The sequence below is a fragment of the Kogia breviceps genome, chromosome 12, assembly GCF_026419965.1.
Source record: "Kogia breviceps isolate mKogBre1 chromosome 12, mKogBre1 haplotype 1, whole genome shotgun sequence".
NCBI lineage: Eukaryota > Metazoa > Chordata > Mammalia > Artiodactyla > Physeteridae > Kogia > Kogia breviceps.
In genome coordinates, this window is record NC_081321.1 from 10,165,662 (window position 1) to 10,189,358 (window position 23,697).

The window sequence follows — 23,697 nt, forward strand, 5'->3', positions numbered from 1 at the left end:
CAGAACCTCCCAGAAACTGCATGAGATCATAAACATTTGTTCTTTTAAGCTGTTAAATTTGGGGGTGATTCCTAATACAGCAATAGATACTAACCCACACGTGCATGGTTTTAGTTTCGGTTATTTAAGTGTTCACATACATAGAATTTTAGAACTGAGGCTTGAGGAGGTTAAGATAATCCCACTGACAACAGAGCAGGGACTAGAACCAGCACCTTCTGATGGATGTTCAACACTCCTTTCACGGTACTGTGCTGACTCTCCATCATGGATTAATCTCATGGATAAAGAGGTAAGGTCTGAGTGGAGGAAGTAATTTGCTCAAGAATCTACAGCAAGCAAGTAGCTGAGCCCCTGCACTAACCTACTGAGCACGGTTCCATTCTTTATAATAATCTTCTTCCTACTCTCAAGCTTCACTGACCTTGAGATAATTGGCTGAATGAAGATGAAAGGAAATAAGAGCTGTCCTTAAAGGGTAAACTGGGCACTTGCCTCAGGCCTTTCCATTCAAGGTGAGCTCTATGTTGGTGATTTACACTTAGCAATATATTCATGCATTTATTCAACAAGTGTTTTTTTTTTTGCTTTTTTTTTTTTTTTTTTTTTTTTTGATAGCGGGCCTCTCACTGTTGTGGCCTCTCCCGTTGCGGAGCACAGGCTCCGGATGCGCAGGCTCAGCGGCCATGGCTCACGGGCCCAGCCGCTCCGCGGCATGTGGGATCTTCCCGGACCGGGGCACAAACCCGTGTTCCCTGCATCAGCAGGCGGATTCTCAACCACTGCGCCACCAGGGAAGCCCCAACAAGTGTTTTTTTGACACCTGCTTTAGGCACAGCAAAATCTGTGGGTTGTAAGGAATATAAAATGCTAGGACTTAAAAATCTAATTAGGGATAAAAGACAAATGTGATGAAAAATTACAATGAAGTCAGTATATGTTTGCCTGCCGAATGAACAGTAGGAACAATATATGCAGTAAGCATTTTAAAAGAATTGCAGACTAAAAAAAAAATGAAAGAATAGAAGGAAATCCACTGTTTCCCCCGGTTTAAGTCAAATCCCACCCTCAGGCGATGGAATCAAGACCTGGAAATTCCCATTCTTATTCCCTAAAAGCTCCTTTCTCCCCTAGGGATAGTCCATCAATTACCATTACAAATATCATGGCCTCTGCTTCCTCCTTCATTGTTTTGGGTGTGACTTGGTCGTCCTCAGGCTAAGGAATTTGAACTCCTTTTCTAGAATTGTTGAAGGTGTTTGAGCTAAGGTTGGGTTGCAATGCGGATGAGAACTGACTGGGTGGCAGAGGCTGGCGGATTCCTGTCAACACCCCCAGGTTCATACAGGTCGGCTGGACAGGGCTGCCACCTTGTGACAGGCATGGGCAGTGTGCCCTCTGAAGTGGAGACTGGAGACTAGAAGTGGGTGTGAGAGCTTAGCAGTGCTTGACTGGCTGGCAGCTGAAGGTTTTTTCATGTCTGTCTTAAAGAGACCTTGCTTTAGCTTGATAAAGAGAAAAGAGAGACAAGTGTGGGCCTTTGAAGAAGATCAGTATGGCCCGAGGTTCTCAATATTTTTAGCTATCTGGCTTTCTTGTCACAATGAAGATACCAGAGGGAATTCCCTGGCGGTCCAGTGGTTAGGACTCCATGCTTTCACTGCCCAGGGCACAAGGTTCAATCCCTGGTCAGGGAACTAAGATCCCACAAACTACTCAGAGTGGCCAAAAATTTTTTTAAAATAAAATAAAACAGCAGGAAAAAAATTATTCTCAAAAATAATAAAAGATACCAGAAACTATACATTTACACACCCAAGGATATGTATATTTTCAAAGATTGTGAGAAAAAGACTGGCAAAAGTAAACAAGGAAAATTCCGGGCAGCAATGAAAAAAAAATTTGAGCTATGCGTGTTCTTCAAGTCAGCAGATGAACAACAGTCCCTCCCCACAAAGGGCCCAGAAGCAGTTTGAATTTAATATGTCCCCCCAATATTATTCATATTCTCCTTAGCACCTGTCCTTCCTTCTGTGTTCTGTAATTGGTGAATGGTACCACCCAACTCAGCCCGAAGCCAAGAAGCCATCCTAGATGCTCTCTTACCTCCTCCTCACCTCCCAACTGCACTGTCAGTTCTCCTCCCTGAATATCTCTCCAAGCTGTGCCCTCCTCTTCATATTTGCTATGCCAGTCTTGGTTCAAACGCTCATTCTCTCTGCCCCAGATCATCGAGCATGAAACCAACAGATGCTTCTCAAGGAGAGTGTTCCATGATTGTATTAGTCAGAGTCCCAGGAGGAAACTGGATCACAATTCCAACAGGGTAACTTAAGATACTTGGGTGATGAAGGGACTTTTTACAAAGGTGTTGGCATGTTACCTGAAAACTGGGTTCTCTCGTTGGGTGTCAAGCCAAAAGACACATCCAAGCCAAAGAGTGGGAGACAAAAGAATTCATTATAAATTGCAGCAAGTAAGGAGAACACAGGGGATCTTTCCCAAAGCAGTGCCTCGCCGAAAAACAAAACTGGGTAAGTTTTAAGCTAAGGGTACATGCATATTCAAGAAGGGGCTTGGGCAGTCTGGTCAACAGAGTCCAAGCCTTGGTTGATTGAAGTCACATCCAGGATGAGAAAAGGTCAACATCATCATCACCCCTTAGGTTCCAATTGTTCAGCTCAAGAAGAGCTAGTTTCTAAAGACTTCAGGCTAGTCTTTACCATTGAAATAGAACTGGGAGTCTTTACAACTGATTTGCTATCTTTGTTATTGTTACTTCTCTTGCTTGATAACAGCTTGTTCTTTTGTTTCCTTAAAATCATCATTACTGAGACCTGTTCAAGGGCAAGCACTGTGGCCAGGCTTAGGTTGCAAAACGGTTTAGGCCGAAAAGGGCTTTTCTTGCATCGGGAAAGCCACGCCCGGTTCTCTTTCTCCAGGGACCCCCTACCCTATCTGCTTACAAGTAGGCTCAGGAAACTAGCAAGAGATGGTTATGCGCCCCTAGGCTAGCCACTGCTGGGTCCGAAGCGACAAGAGTCAAGGACAGAACTGTAGCTCTAGGACCCAGAGCCAGCTATGGCTATGGAAAGTGGACCTCCCAGCTAGAACTGTGACCTCGCAGCAGAGCTACGGGCAAAGCAAGGCCCAGTGGAGGGGGGTGTAAATTTCCTGTCCTGTCTCTCTGCCTACCCTTGAATCTCCTGCTAGTGACTCCCACTGACGGAACCCAACGAGAAACCAAAAGGCAGGGGACACTTTCAGAAGGTCAGCCTCCTAGAGTCAGGGTAGAAAGAGTAGAGAGTGGGTCTGGAGGGACAAAGAGAGAATACCTACAACAAAGCCATTTCACAGTCTTCATTCGCACGTTAGACATTTTTAAGAGAACTCTGGCAAAGAAATTCTCTTCAAATTTGTTTTACTCGGTGTTTTCCTGATCTTTCGCCATCTAATCTCGCCCAGCTGTATCTACTTCCTTCTAACTGCCACTAGATGTGCCTTCTTAAAGCACAGATTTTAGCAGGTTACCCCCTGCTTCTAAATCTGTCAAGGGTTGGCATCACCCTTTGAATGAATGCCTCTCCCTAACCTTGTACCAAAGCTCCACCCCCAGTGTACACAGATACCACACCATCACTGACTCCCACTCATCTCTCCAATGTCCTCTCCCTCCCAACAGTTTACACTCCAGGCTTCCGGAGCTGCTGTGGATTCATGACCGCATGCTGTCTTTTTACATGGAATGCTTCAGTGATCCTGAGACCTGCATTAACATGATCATGTGGGTGCTCTTCCAAAACAACGTTTTCTGATGCACCAGACTGGATGACACCTATTTTTGTGCCCCTGCTGTACTTGAAGCCTACATCTGTTATAACACTCATCCATCACACAGTATTAACTACATGTATGCTATTTACCTCCTCAATGAGGTTGATTGAAGAATTTCTTGAGGTCAGGAGTCATGATAATACAGCTCTGTACCCTGGTACAATAGGTACTCAGTGAACGTTTGTTGCATTAAATTCCTCCTCTATGTAAGGACCACATGGGTGGTTGGCAATCGGAAGTGAGATCTTTCCATGACACACACCCCCAAGTTGTAAGCAGAGGAGATTTCAAAAACGTCTACAGGGCTTCCCTGGTGGCGCAGTGGTTGAGAGTCCGCCTGCCGATGCAGGGGACGCGGGTTCGTGCCCCGGTCTGGGAAGATCCCACATGCCGTGGAGCGGCTGGGCCCGTGGGCCGTGGCTCAGCAACGGGAGAGCGGGAGAGGCCACAACAGTGAGAGGCCCGCGTACCGCAAAAAAAAAAAAAAAAAAAAAAAAAAAAAAGTCTACAACTTGGGTTCCTTGCATTTGGTGTATCATTCCCGCTTATAAAAGGCAAAGGATCAAAGTCAATGTCTCAGTTCATAGAAAACGTATTTCTGAATAACTCCTAAACATCTGTCTGTAAATGCCAATACCAGGAATTGTGACTCCCCTCAAATAAATCAGAACACAAGTGCCCTGAGGAAAAACTGTGTCTTCACAGTCTCTGCCTTTCTCTGCACTTCTTGCACTAGACTAACCATAAACTCAGATTTTCTCAGGTAAATCTGTACCACGAAACAGCTGGCCCATGGGGTCAGATGTGGGTCCAAACATTTCCAGATGTCCTGGAGGTATGACTAGTGTGCTGCAGACACCTTCAGAAGGGGTGAGAGCCGTTTCCACAGTCGGTTTCAGGCCTCACTGTAGTGCAGAGATGGGAAAGCACTGGGTTACTGATCAGACAGGAAAAGGGCGAGAGGAATGTTGAAAACCCAATTCTGCCCCTTCTTGGATGGGTGACCTTGGTCAAGTGACTCTAAGCTTCTAGGTGTGTTTCCCCATCTGCAAAATGGGATCAAGACTGGCCTCACACGGTTCTTGTCAGGATTGAGTGAGATAAATCAGAAAGAGATTATTTGTAAGGACCCAATAAATTTTTGTTTCTCCTTTTACCATCTTAATTATCTCCTGCTTTGAGAGGCTGCCTTTCTAATTGAGAAGGAGGCAGGTGACTCGGTTGGGTGCAGTGAGGTATATGCTAGCTTGTTTGTTTAAATTTTTTAAAAATACTTAATTTCAAAGCTTCCTTATGGCAATACTGTGACAGAAATAAAACTAGGCAGTTGTTGCTATGCAACATCAAGTAGTTTGCCGAGAAACTGGATATATCTTTGCTGTTACTTATCTTTAGTTGAATTCTGAGCAACATTTTCCTGACTCGCCAGCATTACCCTGTTCTTATTTGGTACGGGGAAGCTGTTGCGGTGGGAATCGAGGAGGAAGTGCTGTGCTGGGGGTTCACTGGATCATGGCTGGTGCTGGGTCTCCTTAACACTGGGCACTTTGTGTCCTCTTTTCATGTTTTGTTCTTTTCCCTTAATCTGTTTTACCTCTCATTTTCTTCACTATAATAAAAGAAGACAAGGGGGAAAGTGGACGGGGGGTGGGGGTGGTGGGATGAACTGGGAGACTGGGATTGACATGTATACACCAATATGTATAAAATAGATCACTAATAAGAACCTGCTGTATAAAAAATAAATAAAATAAAATTCAAAAAAATTAAAATTAAAATAATAAAATAAAATTCTAAAATTCAAAAAGAAAACATGCGGCAAAAGCTTCACGACATTGGGACTTCCCTGGTGGCGCAGTGGTTAAGAATCCGCCTGCCAATGCAGGGGACACGGATCTGATCCCTGGTCTGGGAAGATCCCACATGCTGCAGAGCAACTAAGCCCGTGAGCCACAACTACTAAGCCCGCGCGCCGCAACTACTGAGGCCCAAGAGCCTAGAGCCTGTGCTCCACAACAAGAGAAGCCACCGCAATGAGAAGCCCACGCACCGCAACGAAGAGTAGCCCCCGCTCGCTGCAACTAGAGAAAACCGGTGCGCAGCAATGAAGACCCAAGGCAGACAAAAATAAATAAATAAATGAATGAATGAAGACAGAATGCTTCTTTCAGCCCTTTTCTTGATAGCAGCCTTCTCAGTTTTGGTCGGTTGGTGGACTTTGTCCGTTTTGGAGCAATAAATATTAGAATTTATCTAAATATTTAATTATAGCCAGTCCATCCAATAAATGTCTCTACCTTTCACTTAATAAAAGACATACCAAATTAATACAATGCCTTTTGTAAAATATTTAATTCTATGCTCTTGAAATATTCTTATCCTCACCCTGTGTGCTGGTGTGCACACATACCTCATACCTTATATTCTCTTTCAGAAAGCTCCTTCCTAAAAAAAAAAAAAAAAAAAACCTGCTGTGCAACAGACCTGCAGTAAAATTCCTACATCTGTCTCATTCCCCAGCCCTCCCTCCCGACACCGACTCTTCCCTTCTTCCACGTCCTCTTTTCAATCCAGAGCGCTCATTGACCTCCCATTTTTATTCCTCTTCACTGACTCCTCTGCTCTCATCCAGTAAGTATATGCTAGGCTTCATCTGACCCTTCGGCTGTTTCCCAGTCCGATCGCATAGGCACTAATTGGTTGAGAGTCTGGGGAGGTGCAGAAAAGAGCACATGGAGCTCAAAGGGGGGTGGGGGATATTCGGAAGGATCATGTGACCAGGTGTGAGGAAAAATTTCCAGGGTTAGGGGGCATCATGCGGAAGCGGTTAGCATTCTGAAGAAGGCGTTTTGAGCTAGAAGCCGTTATTCTTAGGCTGAGAGAAACGAGTAAACAACAACAACAACAGGACACTCTTAGGTTTTTTGTACTTTTTTGGCCATACCGCGTGGCTTTCATTTCCCCGACCAGAGATGGAACCCAGGGCCCCTGCAGTGGCAGCATGGAATCCTCACCTCCGGACCGCCAGGGAAGTCCCAGGACACTGTAGTTTCGAAGGAATGCCAGGGTTTTTTCATGCTGATACCTGACCTACCCCGATTCTAATCCTTCTCCTGCCAGCGTGTCTACCCCAGCTGAAATGTATTTACCTGTCCTCTGCCTCATTCAGCTTTCCCAGGATCAACCGTGTAGAAGATAAATAGTCAGGACTGAGAGGGACCTCTGAGAATATGAAGTCTAACTCCCTGATTCCAAAACCTGAAGCCCAGAGACTAGGAGAGATCGGCTACAGTCACACAGCTTGCTAGTGTCACAGGCCCTGTCTCTCCAATTAATGGACTGATTGGCTACACCAGAGGTCAGGAGGGTGGCCTTGTTTTATTGTCTCATTCATGTCTAATTAATGACTAGAGAAGGGAGAAATCTTTTTAGTCTTGGATGGAGGGGATGGAGACCCAAAGCAATAATGGGCATAGTTCCAGGCTCTAGGGACTGTTGGTGAGCTTGAAATCAGACAACATGAACAAGTTCCCTTTTATCTTATCAGTGTACCTTGCCCTATGGTCTTCGGCAAACTTTCATGAGGCAAACATGTATTGAGCACCTGCTGTTTCCACATATGGCACTGGGCGCTAGGGTGCAGAGAGACAAAGAGTAAGATTCTGCCCAGCCCTCAAAATGCTGGAGGACTAATGGCTAGACAAAATCTCAAATGAAATAGGACAAAAGGCAGAATCACGTGGGAAATACTTACTTTCACACAGAGAAAGAATGATTAATCCTCCCTGCGAGGAAGAAGAGGTCAGAGATGGTTTCACAGGTGACGTGGCTTTTGAGGTGCATCTTAAAGGGTAAACATGAAAGTGACAAGCAGGCAGAGAGGACGGAGCAGGGCATCTGTGCAGCTGAGGCAGGCCCAGCAAACAAAGAGAGCCAGGACAGGAGGGCGTCTGTGGCCCCAGGTAAGAGGGGCTGTGCCCGTGTGCCGTGGGAGTGTGGGAACCAGAGGCGGGAGGTTAGACGGAGCACACAGACCAGGGCTGGACCTCGGTAGGCCTTGCACTCCCAGGGCACGGGTTTGATTATCAGATCCATTGACATATTACTCGTCCACTTGGACAGGAAAAAGATTTGCAGCTATGGAATTTGGACTTTGTGAGCCACAGGGAGTAAAAAGTTTTTAATAATACAAGCATTGTGACTGGATTTGTATGTTAGAAAGATTTTCAGATTTTCACAACTGACCTTTCAAATGCTAGGTGGAATGAGTTAAACGTTGCATCTTTCTGAGGGTGAAAGAACTATAAAAGGCTTGTATTTACAAAGTGGAGAATATCTCAAGAAGATTTAGCTCCTTACGTCTGTTGAATTCTAAATAACAATGGTTACGGCTTAGGATAAGACCTAAGGATGAAGAGCACGTCATCTTTTCTGCTGCAGGAGTCCTTTGAAACTCTCCTAAGCTTCTAATGCCATTAAACCTTACAAACTCTTATTTATAATACACAAAGTGACCCCCTACCTAGACAGCCAGATAACAGAAATCACTAACATTTGTATAACTCTCTATATTCATTAAAGACTTTAATTCTACTTTCTGTCTTGATTCCCACAACAATTGGATAGATCAGTGTTATTTTTGTCTCGCTTTACAGGTGAGGAGACTGTGAATCAGAAAGATGAAGTGACTTGCCTGAGGTAGCAGTTGGTCAGGGGAATGGGGCCTGAGTTCTCTGACTCTACGTCCTGATGTTCTTTCCACTGCAGCTTGCTGATTATCAGTAGGGTGACAGCCAGACCACCTTCACAGAGATGAGGGACTGTCATCTGCACCAGAAGCTGCCCCTAGTTTACTGGTGATCTTGGTCATGTCTTTACCCATCCAGTAGGAATACTCACCTGCTCACTGATTGTCAGGATGTTGTACGAATACGATACCAGGGCTTCCCTGGTGGCGCAGTGGTTAGGAATCTGCCTGCCAATGCAGGGGACACGGGTTCGAGCCCTGGTCCTGGAAGATCCCACGTGCCCCGGAGCAACTAAGCCCATGAGCCACAACTACTGAGCCCACATGTCACAACTACTGAAGCCTACGCACCTAGAGCCAGCGCTCCGCAAGAAGAGAAGCCACCGCAGTGAGAAGCCTGTGCACCGCAATGAAGAGTAGCCCCTGCTCCCACAACTAGAGAAAGCCCGCGCGCAGCTATGAAGACCCAACACAGCCAAAAATAAATAAATAAATAAAGTTTATAAAAATAAATAAATAAAAGCTTTGCTTTAAAAAAGAAAGAAAGAATATACTACCACTCTGCAAACAGCAGAGTACTAGGCAAGCGTAATGCTCATCTGTATTCACTTGGTACAACAGCCTGATCCCCAAAGGCCGAGAAACCATCCATATGTTAGAAATGACAGCAAAATATTTTCCCCTTAAACCTCTGTCACATGCAGAAGGGAAAACAGAAATAGGTCGTATCTCTAATGTGTTCCTCTTCCATATTACAAAAAGCGAAGGCACACTTTTACAACCAGTCATAGTGACACATAAACCAGGCATTTAAAATATCACTTATAAACTAGCAAAACAGTGGGCAAAGTTACTTCACCTTTCAGGACCTGTGAGGCCATATCTGTAAAATCATGGGGTTGGACCTGAGGAACTCTAAGGTCTCTTTCTGTCCTAAGACTGAATTATTCTATGCATAAGCGAAACAGGTTCATGTAAGATCTGATTAAGATCTTCTTGAACCTCCAGAGGTGAATACTGGGAAGGCAGTTTTAAAAGCCTACTTCTTGTTGTGAGCTTCACATTACCGCACCCCCTCCTCTAACTTCAGAGACAACAGAGTCCAAACTGATTCATAAACAGCCACAAAAGGAAGACCAGAGGTGTGAGAAGATGACTTCTTGGATGACTCAGCAGCCTGAAGAGAAGCTCTCCTCTTTCTTCTCTTGCTGTAGTAGCTACAATAAGGTAAGAGTCCCCAGAAGACAAACAACTCAGTTTAAACCAGTGCAAAGGACCTGAATAAACATTTCTCCAAAAAAGATATACAAATGGGGCTTCCCTGGTGGTGCAGTGGTTGAGAGTCCGCCGGCCGATGCAGGGGATGCGGGTTCATGCCCCGGTCAGGCAAGGTCCCACATGCCGCGGAGCCGTTGGGCCCGTGAGCCATGGCCACTGAGCCTGCGCTTCCGGAGCCTGCGCTCCACAACGGGAAAGGCCACAACAGTGAGAGGCCCGCATACAAAAAAAAAAAAAAAAAAAGATACACAAATGGCCAACAAACACATGAAAAGATGCTTCACATCATTAGTCATCATGGAAATGTAAATAAAAAACACAATGCATGAGATATGACTTCATGCCTACTATGATGGTTATAATCAGAAAAGGGGACAATAACAAGTGTTGGCAAGGATGTGGAGAAATTAGGACCCTACTACTTTGCTGGTGCAGATGCTGTGGAAATCAGTTTGTCAGTTTCTCAGAAAGATAAATATAAAATTACCGTATGACCCAGCAATCCCTCTCCTAGATACACACCCAAAAGAACTGAAAACAGGAACTCAAACATATATTTGTATGCCAATGTTCTTTGCAGCACTATTCACAATAGCCAAAAAGTATGGATAAGCAAAATGTGCTATATACATACAATGGAATGTTAATCAACCACAATAAAGAATGAACTTCTGATACATGCTACAACATGGATAAACCATGAAAACATTATGTTAAGTAAAATTAACCGAACAAGAAGGACAAATATTGTATGATTTCACTTATATAAAATACCTAGGATAGGCAAATTCAAAGAGACACAAAGTAGGTTCAAGGTTCTCAGGGGATGAAGGGAGGAAAACAGAGAGTTTTTGCTTAATGGGTACGGAGTTTCTGTTTGGGTGATGAAACACTTTGGGAAATATAGATAGTAGTGATGGTTGTACAACATTGTAAATGTAATTAAGGCCACTGAATTAAACACTGAAAAAAGGTTAAAATAGCAAATTTGTGTTTTTATATATTTTACCACAATAGAAAAAAAAGAAGGGGGCAGGACTTGCCCCCATTGAGTGTGTAAAGCAAAGACTGTTGCTCACCATCCAGTTCTCCAAGGATCAAGTCATATACCCACTGCAGTCGCTGACCTCCAGTACACCCTGAAAAGAATTCAGGATGAAAAACAAGATAAGGCGCTCTGTGCTTTGGAAAAACACCCTTAGATAGTTAGGGACACTTCAGAAAAAAATTTTAATGACCCCAGATTCCTACATCTTTCCATACATAGAAACTCACTAAAACTATTAACTGAGAAATCTGTTCCTCATGATGTATACGTGATTGCATGCATTCCCTAGCCACAATCATATATACATAGTGGCTTCTTCTCCTGCCTCTTCGGAGCAATCCCCTCAAGAGCTACTGAGAGGCTGTTTCCCAGGCAACAGCCCTCAGTAAAGTCCCTGAATAAAACTGAAACTTACAACTCTTACACTGTACATTTTTCTTTCAGTCAACAGATGTCTAAGCAGTCTGAGGCCACCAGGCTTGCTGACCTGCCGCCAGTGCAGGAGAAAGAACACCACAGAGCAGGGCACCAGGGCATAGCCTGGCTGAGAGGGGCATATGGTCCCCTTGGGTTCCTGTTTCCTGAGGCATGCAGAAGATAGATTCCACAAGTGGCTATAGACTCCGAGTAGGAGGCCATGAAGGGCAGATAGCCATGAAACCTACAAAGGACTACCAATGCCAATGGAGCATGCAGGATGGAGACGTATCAGCAAGGCTTAAAGGAATCCCAACTGCTTCCACTGGCCCTTCAAGCAACCAGCCAGAGCAGTGAGAATGGTCAAAAGAAAGGTAGGAAGAGGTCACCGTCTGTGTCCCTTATGCTTGTCCCTGACTCAGTCTCAGAGAGGTAAGTAGGAGGAGGAAAGGGGAAGATGAAAGGGAGCAGATGATGCCAGGTGCCTCTAACCTCTAGATCCCTGGAACTACTAATCCAGCATGAACTGGGGGGAGGAGGAGGAGAGTTTTGAACTAAATATCAGATAGATGTTTTTAAACAAAGAGATTGGGGTTCACAAACTGAAATGAGACTGTTCTGAATAGCCCAGAGTGACTAAGTACAAGGAACCAGACTGAAATATCATTGGGGGAGCTGGCTCCCAGGAGGAAAAGGTGGTTTAGCAGAGCAAAGTTGGTAGAAGTTATTGGACAAATAAATCATTCATATTTATACCACAATGAGTTGAGTCTATTTAATACACAAGTTACATACTGTGGGAGATGTTTGCCAGTGTTCTCCAGTACCCATTCTCTCCATTCCTTCGTAAAGAGGACTTGCAATTCTAAGCTGAACATATATCCACTCAGAACAGAGAATACGTTTTCTATCCTCCATTCCAACTAAGTCTGAACATGTGCCTAGATTCTGGACAATTGGATAAACATGGAAATATGTGGCAGCTTTTGGAGACCTCCCTCAAAAGGTCACTGTCTTAGATCCTTTGCTTTCATCCACTTTCTTTTTCAAGTATTCCTCCACTCTGCATCTTAAGATGGTGACTGGGGCTCTAGCTAACATCCTAGGTCATGAAGACAATGGCTGAAACCTCAAGATGGCAGAGGAGTAAACTCTAAGGATTCTTGATCTCCAGCCCTGGAGAGCTTAACTTTTATATGGAAAGCGGGGTGGGGTCTATATTTTTAAAGCCACTGTTGTTTTAGCCTTCTGTAACTCACAGCTGAACCTAATTCTATATGAAACATGCAAAATATATTATCACAAAATAATCTAAAGCTAAAATGTAGAAAAAATAATAACTACGTGGTACCTCTTCACCTCTATTTAGTCAAAATAACACAGATACCAAAAACCAGTATTTATGGAGACCTTAGGCAAAGAATTTCACCAGAGCTTCGTAAGCATTCTTTCTCTATTTTTCTCAATTGCAGCCACATAAATAGGTATTACTGTTCACATCTTAGAGATGAAGACACTGACACTACACTTAAAGAAGATAAGTAACTTGTCTAAGGTCACACAGCTAGTATCTGCAGAGCCATGATACAAACCCAATCTGTCTTCCTCCAGAGCCATGCTCGTAACCACTACACATCACACCGGCCTAAACGTTCTTGCAAAGAATTATCTGTGTGGAGATCTGGGATAGATTGAACTGCAATAACATTTCATAGAATTTTTATAATATATACAGAAGGGATTTGTTTGGTGTTGGGTGGTGATGATATTTTGTAATTAATAAAACAACAAAAAGTTGTTGTAGGTTTTGCTCTCTTGGCTACTATATCTCATACTACATGTCTACAATACGGTTGTTTAAATAAATTATAAATAATTAATTCTCAATCTGCTTATAAATTAAGAAATGCTGTACTATAATGTGAACCCAAGAATATGTTGGAAGACAGCCGTTATAAGATGTATAATGGGCTTCCCTGGTGGTGCAATGGTTGGGAGTCCACCTGCCGATGCAGGGGACACAGGTTCGTGCCCCGGTCCAGGAGGATCCCACATGCTGCGGAGCAGCTGGGCCCATGAGCCATGGCCGCTGAGCCTGCGCATCCAGAGCCTGTGCTCTGCAACGCGAGAGACCACAACAGTGAGAGGCCTGCGTACCAAAAAAAAAAAAAAAAGATGTATAACATTGAGAAAACGCTGTGATAACAAACCTACAATTCTGGCCAAATAGAGCACATAAGTAGCTACTTGTGATAAATCAAACAAAGCAGATTATTTGAGCTTATTTGTATTGCTATTGCAGAAAGTAGAATTTCTCTGAAAAGGTTTTAAAATTTCACTACCCTTGATAAAGAAGCTGAAACATTAAATTGGAACATTAAAATAAGACATTAACCTTTAGTGACCAATTAGTCTGTACATACTGGTTAAATATTTCTGAGAGAGTGCTGATTCTAATTTACTGGCATTGCTTCAGAAAATGGTTTTCAGGACTATTCATCAGAGAACCAATAATTCCTTACACTGAGTCCATGCCATAGTACAGAGATTGACATATTGTAGATGTTTAATAAGTATTTGATAAATGAAAGAATAGGTTGATCAAGGTGAATTGATGGTGATTGGGTGGATTGAATAGATGAACATGAATGGTGCTTTACCAGCTTCAAGTAACTTTTATAGGTACTCTATCATGACCTTCAAAAGCCTCCTGTGAACAACATGGCTGAAAGACATCCCTCACTTGTATTACCCCTTCAACAACAACAATTTGGCATACACCCACTAACAAAAATGTCCTTGTGGGAGCTGTGGGATCCAGCACCATAGGCCAAGGGACTTGGGAGGAGTATCACCCACCCAGGCACCAGGCAATAGGCATACAGACCTTGGTCCTAAGCTGTGGACTCTGCAGTGGCCCACAAACTGACTCCAGCCCCTCTCAGCTATGGTTCAGGAGCCTCTGGAGAACACTGTCTTAGATCATCACCCATGGATAAGAGAGCCTTTGTGGAAGTCCAGAGGTCCAGCGGAGAAGCTCCAGCAAAAAAAACAATAATAAATACACACACACACACACACACACACACACACACATATACATGAATTTGGATGCATTGGAGATAGTAAGAGGAACAACTTGACTTTACCCATGTCACCCCTCCCCCAAGGTAGCACAGCTCAGTGCCAAGAGAGACCATCTGTTTCCTACTGAAGGGGAGAGAGAGTACGTGAGTGAGTACCTGGCTTCCACAGATGTGCAGGATTCTGACAAAGAAGTCTATTTCTCTCTCACCCCAGCCAGAGTACTGAGTCATGATCTGCATGACTAGGAGGCATGAAGAGGCTGGGAGAGTGGCAGACAGAACTCTGGGAGGGCATAAAAGGGATGTGGATCCTACTAAAGGCATCATGGACTTGATCAAGAAGCCCTCGCATGAGTCATTGGGGTGCTCTGCCCATGGATCCCCCCAACTGACCCATGGGTACCCCCAAAGCTCCACGTGCCTCACTTACACACACCCCTACCCTGTGGCTGGATCTCTGTGTGCACTCCTGATGGCAGCAAGAGCTTGCTTTGGCAGACAGCTAGTGAGCACACACAGAAAGGTGACCTAAATCTGCAGACCAGGGAAAGACCACAAACTTAAGCTTTAGCATTGCCCTTGAGAAACCAAAAGAAACACCTCTCAGTACCTTGCCTGGTACATTGCAGGATCAAGAGAAGATATACAAGCTTAAGAATTCTGTCACAAGAGGGATCAAGTGAAGGGATGGAAAAAGATACTCTATGCAAATGGAAATCTAGTGAGCAGAGGTAGCTATACTTATATGAGACAAAATAAATTTTAACTCAAAAGCTGTAATAAGAGACAAAGAAGGTCATTTTATGATGATAATAATAATAAAGGGGTCAATTCACCAAGGGGTTATAATAATTGTAAATATATATGCACCCAACATCAGACCACCTAAGTATATTAGGCAAGTACTAACAAATCTGAAGGAAAAAATAGACAATAATACAATAATTGTAGGGGACATCAATAACTCTTTCAACAATGTACAGATCACCCAGACAGAAAATCAGTAAGGAAATGTTAGAGTTAAGCCCTACTTTAGGCCAAATGAACCTAAGAGATGTAGACAGAACATTCCATCCAACAGCAGCAGAAAAACACATTCTTCTCACATGCACACTGAACATTCTCCAGGATAGATCATTGATAGATCACAAAACAAGTCTTAGTAAATTTAAGATTGAAATCATATCAGATATCTTCTCCAACCACAACGGCATAAAATGAGAAATCGTAACAGGAGGAAAGCTAGAAAATTCACAAATGTGTGAAAACTAAACAACACACTTCTGAACAACCAATGAGTCAAGAAGAAACCAAAGTGAAATTTAAAAAAATCTTGAAACAAATGTAAATGGAAATACATGCTTCCAGTGCAGGGGGTATGGGTTCAATCCCTGGTCGGGGAACTAAAATCCCACATGCCATGCAGTGTGGCAAAAAAAAAAAAAAAAAAAAAAGAGAGAGAGAGAGAGAAAGATTTCAAGTCAACAACCTAACTTTATGCCTCAAGGAACTAGAAAAACAGGAAATAACTAAGCTCAAAGTTACCAATAGGAAGGAAATAACAAAGGTCAGAGAGAAATAGAGACCAGAAAAACCATAGAAAAGATCAATGAAACTAAGAGCTGGTTTTCTGAAAAGAAAAAAAAAAAACTGACAAATATTTAGCTAGCCTAAGAAAAGGAGAGAAGCCTCAAATAAATGAAATTAGAAATGAGAAAGGAGACATTACAACTGACACCACAAAAATATACAGGATCATAAAGAGATTACTATGAACATAAATTGAATAACCTAGAAGAAATGGATAAATTCCTAGAAACATTCAACCTACCAAGACTAAATTATAAAGAAACAGAAAATGTGAACAGACCAATAACACATAAGGAGATTGAGTCAGTAATCAAAAATTTTTCAACAAAGAAAAGCCCAGGACCAGATGGTTTCCCTGGTGAATTCTGCCACATATTTAAAGAAGAATTAAACCAAATCCTTCTTAAACTTTTTCCAAAAATCGAAGAGGTGGCACACACTCTCAGACCCACCTTACAAGGCCAGAATTACCCTGATACCAAAGCCAGATACGGACACCATAAGAAAACTACAGGCCAAAATCCCTGATGTATATACATGCAAAAATTCTCAATAAAATATTAGTAAACTGAATTCAACAGCACATTAAAAGGATCATACACCATGATCAAGTGGGATTTATCCATGGAATGCAAGAATGGTTCAATATATGCAAATCAGTAAATGTGATAAACCACATTAATAGAAGGAAAGTTAAAAATTATATGATCATCTCAGTAGATGCAGAAAAAGCATCTGACAATATACAACATCCTTTCATGATAAAAACTCTCAACAGTTTGGGTGTAGGAGGAATGCACTTCAACATTTAAAAAAAGCTTTATATGACAAGCCCACAGCTAAAATCATAGTCAATTATGAAAGGCTGAAAGTTTTTCCTCTAAGATCAGAAACAAGACAAAGGTGTTCACTCTCCCTACCTCTATTCAACATAGTACTAGAAGTCTTAGCCAGAGCAATCAGGCAAGACAAAGAAATAAAAGGCATCCACATTCGAAAGAAAGAAGTTAAATGGTCTCTGTTTGTAGATGATATAATCTTACATATAGAAAATCCTAAAGACTCCACAAAAAAACTATTAGAACTAATCAGTAAAGTTGCAGGATACAATATCATCATACGGAAATCAGTTGTATTTCTATATACTAAAAACAGTGTATCAGAAAAAGAAATAAAGAGAAACAATAAATAGTTAGGGGGCTTCCCTGGTGGCGCAGTGGTTGAGAATCTGCCTGCCATGGCAGGGGACATTGGTTTGAGCCCTGGTCTGGGAAGATCCCACATGCCATGGAGCAACTAGGCCTGTGAGCCACAACTACTGAGTCTGCGCATCTGGAGCTTGTGCTCCTCAACAAGAGAGGCCACAACAGTGAGAGGCCCGTGCACCGCGATGAAGAACGGCCCCCGCTCACCGCAACTAGAGAAAGCCCTCGCACAGAAACGAAGACCCAACACAGCCAAATAAATAAACAAACAAATAAATAATAGTTAGAAATAAATTTAACCAAGGAGGTGAAAAATCTGTACACTGAAAACTATAAGATCTTGATGAAAGAAATTGAAGAAGACACAAATGATTGGAAAGATATCCATATTCATGGATCAGAAGAATTAATATTGTTAAAATGTCCTTACTATCCAAAGCTATCTACAGGTTCAATGCAATCTTTATCAAAATTTCAATGGCACTTTTCACAGACATAGAAAGACAACCAGAACCATAAAATTCAGACAGAACCATGAAAGACCCTAAACAGCCTGAGCAATTCTGGGAAAGAAGAACAAAGCTGGAGGCATCGCACGTCCTGATTTCAAAGTATATTACAAAGCTGTAGTAATCAAAACAGCATGGTACTGATACAAAAATAGACACACAGACCAACAGAACAGATTTGAGAGCCCAGAAATAAACTCTCACATATACGGTCAACTAATATTTGACAGGGAAGCCAAGAATAACGAGTGGGAAAAAAGATGATAGACTCTTCAATAAATGGTGTTGGGAAAACTGGATAATCACATGCAGAAGAATGAAATTGGACCCCTATTTTACACTATTCACAAATATTAACTTGAAATGGATTAAAGACTTAAATATAAATAATTAAACTGCAAAACGCCTAGAAGAAAAAATAGAGAAAAATCTCCTTCACACTGGCCTTGATTTTTTTTGTATATGATATCAAAAGCACAAGTAATAAAAGCAAAAATTAATAAGTGAGACTACATCAAACTAAAAAGCTTCTGTACAGTAAAATAAACAATCAAGAGAATGAAAAGGTAACTTACAGAATGGGATAAAATGTTTGCAAACCATCTATCTGATAAAGGGTTAATATCCAAATTGTACAAGAAATTCATACAACTCAATAGTCAAAAGAAAAAAAAGGAAGAAAAAATTTAAATCCAACTTAAAATGGGCAGAGGAACTTAACAGACATTTTTCCAAAGAAGATATACCAACAGGTACATGAAAAAGCACTCACTCAACATCTAATCATCAGGGAATTGTACATCAAAACCACAATGAGACATCACCTCACACTTGCTGAGATGGCTATTATCAAAAAGACAAGAAATAACATGTGTGGTGAGGATGTGAAGAAAAGAGAAACCTTGTACACTGTTGGTAAGAATGAAAATTGTTACAGCCACAAAGGAAAATAGTATGGAGGTTTCTCAAGAAGTTAAAAATAACTACCATATGATCCAGCAATCCCACTTCTGTGTATGTATCCAAATGACACGAAATCAGGATCTCAGAGAGACATCTGTATTCCCATGTTCATGACAGCCAAGATATGAATAAAACCTAAGTGTCCATAAATGGATAAAGAAGATGTGGTATATATATATATATATATACACATATATATATATACACGCACACAAGGAAATATTATTTAGCCATGAGGAAAAAGGACATCCTGCTATTCGCAACAACATTGATGGACCTTGAGTACATTATGCTAGGTGAAATACGTCAGACAGAGAAAGCCATATAGTGGATGATCTCACTTATATGTAGCATCTAAAAATTCCAAACCCACAGAAACAGAGAATAGATTGGTGGTTGCCAGTGGGCTGCAGTGTGAGGGAAATGGGGCAGTGTCAGCCAAAAGGTACAAACTTCCAGTTATGAGATGAATAAATTTTGGGAATCTAATGTATAGCATGGTGACTGCAGTTAACAATACTGTATTATATACTGGAAATTTGGAAATTGGCTAAGAGAGTAGATTGTAAATGTTCTCACCCCCCAAAATAAACAGCAATTACGTGAGGTGACGAGATATTAACAGCCTTATTGTGGTAATGATTTCATAACACGTAAGTATATCAATCATCACAGTGTACACCTTAAACTTACAAAATGTTATATGTCGATTATACCTCAACAAAGCTGGGAGTTGTCGGGAGAAAGAAGCATCCTGGCAGTAGGCAAAGTATGATTATACTCGTTTGAAAAACAGAATATTGACGCTCTAAGATTCTGAGAGATTTGCCTAGCCAGATTTGCTACGGGAATCCTTCTCCCCCATAAGTATAAGAAAACGTTTATTGCTTACTGTTTTAAGAAGGAAGAAGAAGAAATGGTAATGTTATGAAGTATTCCTTGAAGAAAGCCATGATGTTTCACTCTTCTGTGTCCACAGTGGATCGTATTATCCAAAGACATTCACAATACTATCCTCTTACACGTGACTGGACACTCTTCTATTTGAGATACGAAGTCTGGGTTCCCAACCCTTGAATCTGGATTAGTTTAAGATTACGGCAGAAGTGAACTATATGACTTCTTAGGCTTGATCATAAAAGGTAAAGTAGCTACTGCTTACAAACCTGAAGACTGCTCCCCTTTCCATCCAGCCAAAGATGCTCCATTCAACATGGGGAACTACTCTTTCCCCACTATTATTACAACTCTGATAAACGTGTCTGCTTTCTCTCAGTCTCCTTCAAGTTTCTCACTTAGAGCATTTTTTTTAAACATCTTTATTGGAGTATAATTGCTTTACAATGGTGTGTTAGCTTCTGCTTTACAACAAAGAGAATCAGTTATACATATACTTATGTTCCCATATCTCTTCCCTCTTGCATTTCCCTCCCTCCCACCCTCCCTATACCACCCCTCTAGGTTGTCACAAACCACCTAGCTGATCTCCCTGTGCCATGCAGCTGCTTCCCACTAGCTATCTACCCTACATTTGGTAGTGTATATATATCCACGACACTCTCTCACTTCATCACAGCTTACCCTTCCCCCTCTCCATATCCTCAAGTCCATGCTCTAGTAGGTCTGTGTTTTATTCCCGTCCTACCCCTAGGTTCTTCATGACATTTTTTTTCCTTAGATTCCATATATATGTGTTAGCATGCGGTATTTGCTTTTCTCCTTCTGACTTACTTCACTCTGTATGACAGACTTCAGGTCTGTCCACCTCACTACAAATAACTCAGTTTCATTTCTTTTTATGGCTGAGTAATATTCCATTGTATATATATGCCACATCTTCTTTATCCATTCATCTGTTGATGGACACTTAGGTTGCTTCCATGTCCTGGCTATTGTAAATAGTGCTGCAATGAACATTTTGGTATATCAAAATATGATTTATCCATTTAATAATAATAAATATCACTATTTTCATTAAAGTTCATAACTCTTATTAATGTTTTTATAATAAAGTAACTATCTGCAAGGAACCATGTAAATAGCAGCTAGCTGAATTGAACTATCAAAAAAAGATAAAAGTAAACATATGCAATCATGAAAGATCTGAGAAGCTGTTACATGCATAGCATGTATTATCTAACCTCAAACTCTACATAACTTCATTGGGAAATATGAAAAAAATTACAGTGCAATAAAAACCATTATTTTATATTACAGAATATTACCATTGTTTTCTGTTTATGATGTGACTTCCAGTAAATTAAATAATTTGGCTGGCATTTGATGCAAGTCCATTTAACATTTTAAAGCAGTATTATAACCTTGATCAAATTCTAAAACAAAGTCTTTTGCTTAACCTGGAAACATTCTAAAATGATTATTTAGGCACCATAATCAGTAGAATATTGAAGAAGAAAATTTGAGGGAAAATGGAAACTGTTTTCAAAGAGGAGGTACATTGAAAAAGATTTTAAAAATGAAAAAGAGATATAAAATGTGGCTTTCACTAGCCTTTCAACTGCCCAAACTTTTCCACTGAAGAGTAAAGTTACTAACTGCAAAGCTATCAGAGTGAATCCTTTGCCTACTTAACACTTTCTAGACTTCACCTCCACTATGTTCATTATTCTCTTTCCCTTAGAAATCTGCAACTCGGAAAATATAGATCTCACTAGTTAAAATTTTTCAAGACATTGTCTCAGTAATTTAAAGTCTTTGCTTTCTGTAAAGTAATCTAATTAACTTTCTTTTCCTCTAGGACCAGTATTTGAGGTCCATTTCCAGCTTTTCTTTTCTTTTTTTTTTTTTTTTTGAACATCTTTATTGGAGTATAACTGTTTTACAATAGTGTGTTAGTTTTTCCTTTACAACAAAGTGAATCAGTTATACATATACATATGTTCCCATATCTCTTCCCTCTTGCATCACCCTCTCTCCCACCCTCCCCATCTCACCCCTCTAGGTGGTCACAAAGCACAGAGGTGATCTCCCTGTGCTATGCGGCAGCTTCCCACTAGCTATCTAATTTACATTTAATAGTGTATATATGTCCCTGCCACTCTCTCACTTCGTCACAGCTTACCCTTCCCCCTCCCCATATCCTCAAGTCCATGCTCTAGTAAGTCTGTGTTTTATTCCCATCCTACCACTAATCTCTTCATGACATTTTTTTCCCCTTAGAGTCCATATATATGTGTTAGCATACAGTATTTGTTTTTCTCCTTCTGACTTACTTCACTCTGTATGACAGACTCCAGGTCCATCCACCTCATTATAAATAACTCAGTTTCATTTCTTTTTATGGCTGAGTAATATTCCATTGTATATATGTGCCACATCTTCTTTATCCATTCATCTGTTGATGGACACTTAGGTTGCTTCCATGTACTGGCTATTGTAAATAGAGCTGCAATGAACATTTTGGTACATGACTCTTTTTGAATTATGGTTTTCTCAGGGTATATGCCCAGTAGCGGGATTGCTGGGTCATATGGTAGTTCTATTTTTAGTTTTTTAAGGAACCTCCATACTGTTCTCCATAGTGGCTGTATCAATTTACATTCCCACCAGCAGCGCAAAAGGGTTCCCTTTTCTCCACACCCTCTCCAGCATTTATTGTTTCTAGAGTTTTTGATGATGGCCAATCTGACCGGTGTGAGATGATATCTCATTGTAGTTTTGATTTGCATTTCTCTAATGATTAATGATGTTGAGCATTCTTTCATGTGTTTGTTAGCAATCTGTATATCTTCTTTGGAGAAATGTCTATTTAGTTCTTCTGCCCATTTTTGGATTGGGTTGTTTTTTTGTTATTGAGCTGCATGAGTTGCTTATAAATTTTGGAGATTAATCCTTTGTCAGTTGCTTCATTTGCAAATATTTTCTCCCATTCTGAGGGTTGTCTTTTGGTCTTGTTTATGGTATCCTTTGCTGTGCAAAAGCTTTTAAGTTTCATTAGGTCCCATTTGTTTATTTTTGTTTTTATTTCCATTTCTCTAGGAGGAGGGTCAAAAAGGATCTTGCTGTGATTTATGTCGTAGAGTGTTCTGCCTATGTTTTCCTCTAAGAGTTTGATGGTGTCTGGCCTTACATTTAGGTCTTCAACTTTTTTTTTTTTTTTTTGTGGTACGCAGGCCTCTCACTGTTGTGGCCTCTCCCGTTGTGGAGCGCAGGCTCCAGACGCGCAGGCTCAGCGGCCATGGCTCACGGGCCCAGCCGCTTGTGGGATCTTCCTGGACCGGGGCACGAACCCGTGTCCTCTGCATGGCAGGCTGACTCTCAACCACTGCGCCACCAGGGAAGCCCTGAGTTTCTTTTTGTATGTGGTGTTAGGGAGTGTTCTAATTTCATACTTTTACATGTAGCTGTCCAGTTTTCCCAGCACCACTTATTGAAGAGGCTGTCTTTTCTCCACTGTATAGTCTTGCCTCCTTTATCAAAGATAAGGTGACCATGTGTGCGTGGGTTTATCTCTGGGCTTTCTACCTACAGCACTTTTTAAGTAAGTTCTCTTGGGGCCAAATTGTGACTATTCAAGTGGTACCACATTTTCTCCAAGAGCCCACATATTTTTTTTTTTTTTTTTTTTTTTTTTGCGGTATGCGGGCCTCTCACTGTTGTGGCCTCTCCCGTTGCGGAGCACAGGCTCCGGACGCACAGGCTCAGCGGCCACGGCTCACGGGCTTAGTTGCTCCGCGGCATGTGGGATCTTCCCGGACCGGGGCACGAACCCGTGTCTCCTGCATCGGCAGGCGGATTCTCAACCACTGCGCCACCAGGGAAGCCCCAAGAGCCCACATATTAATCCAAAGTCAACTTTATTATTTCCCTCAACTGATGCAAAGAGTCCAAATGGGGCTCTTGGTAGCCAGCATGGGGTGCCAAGATCCCCTGGCTGACTAAACTGATCAGACCCCCATTGCCTCTAATCTGTAACCCCCACTTACTTAGAAGTATGCGTAGAGTTATTTACAGAAATTGTTTTATTATTGTGTATACATAATTTCTGTAGTGGTGTGTA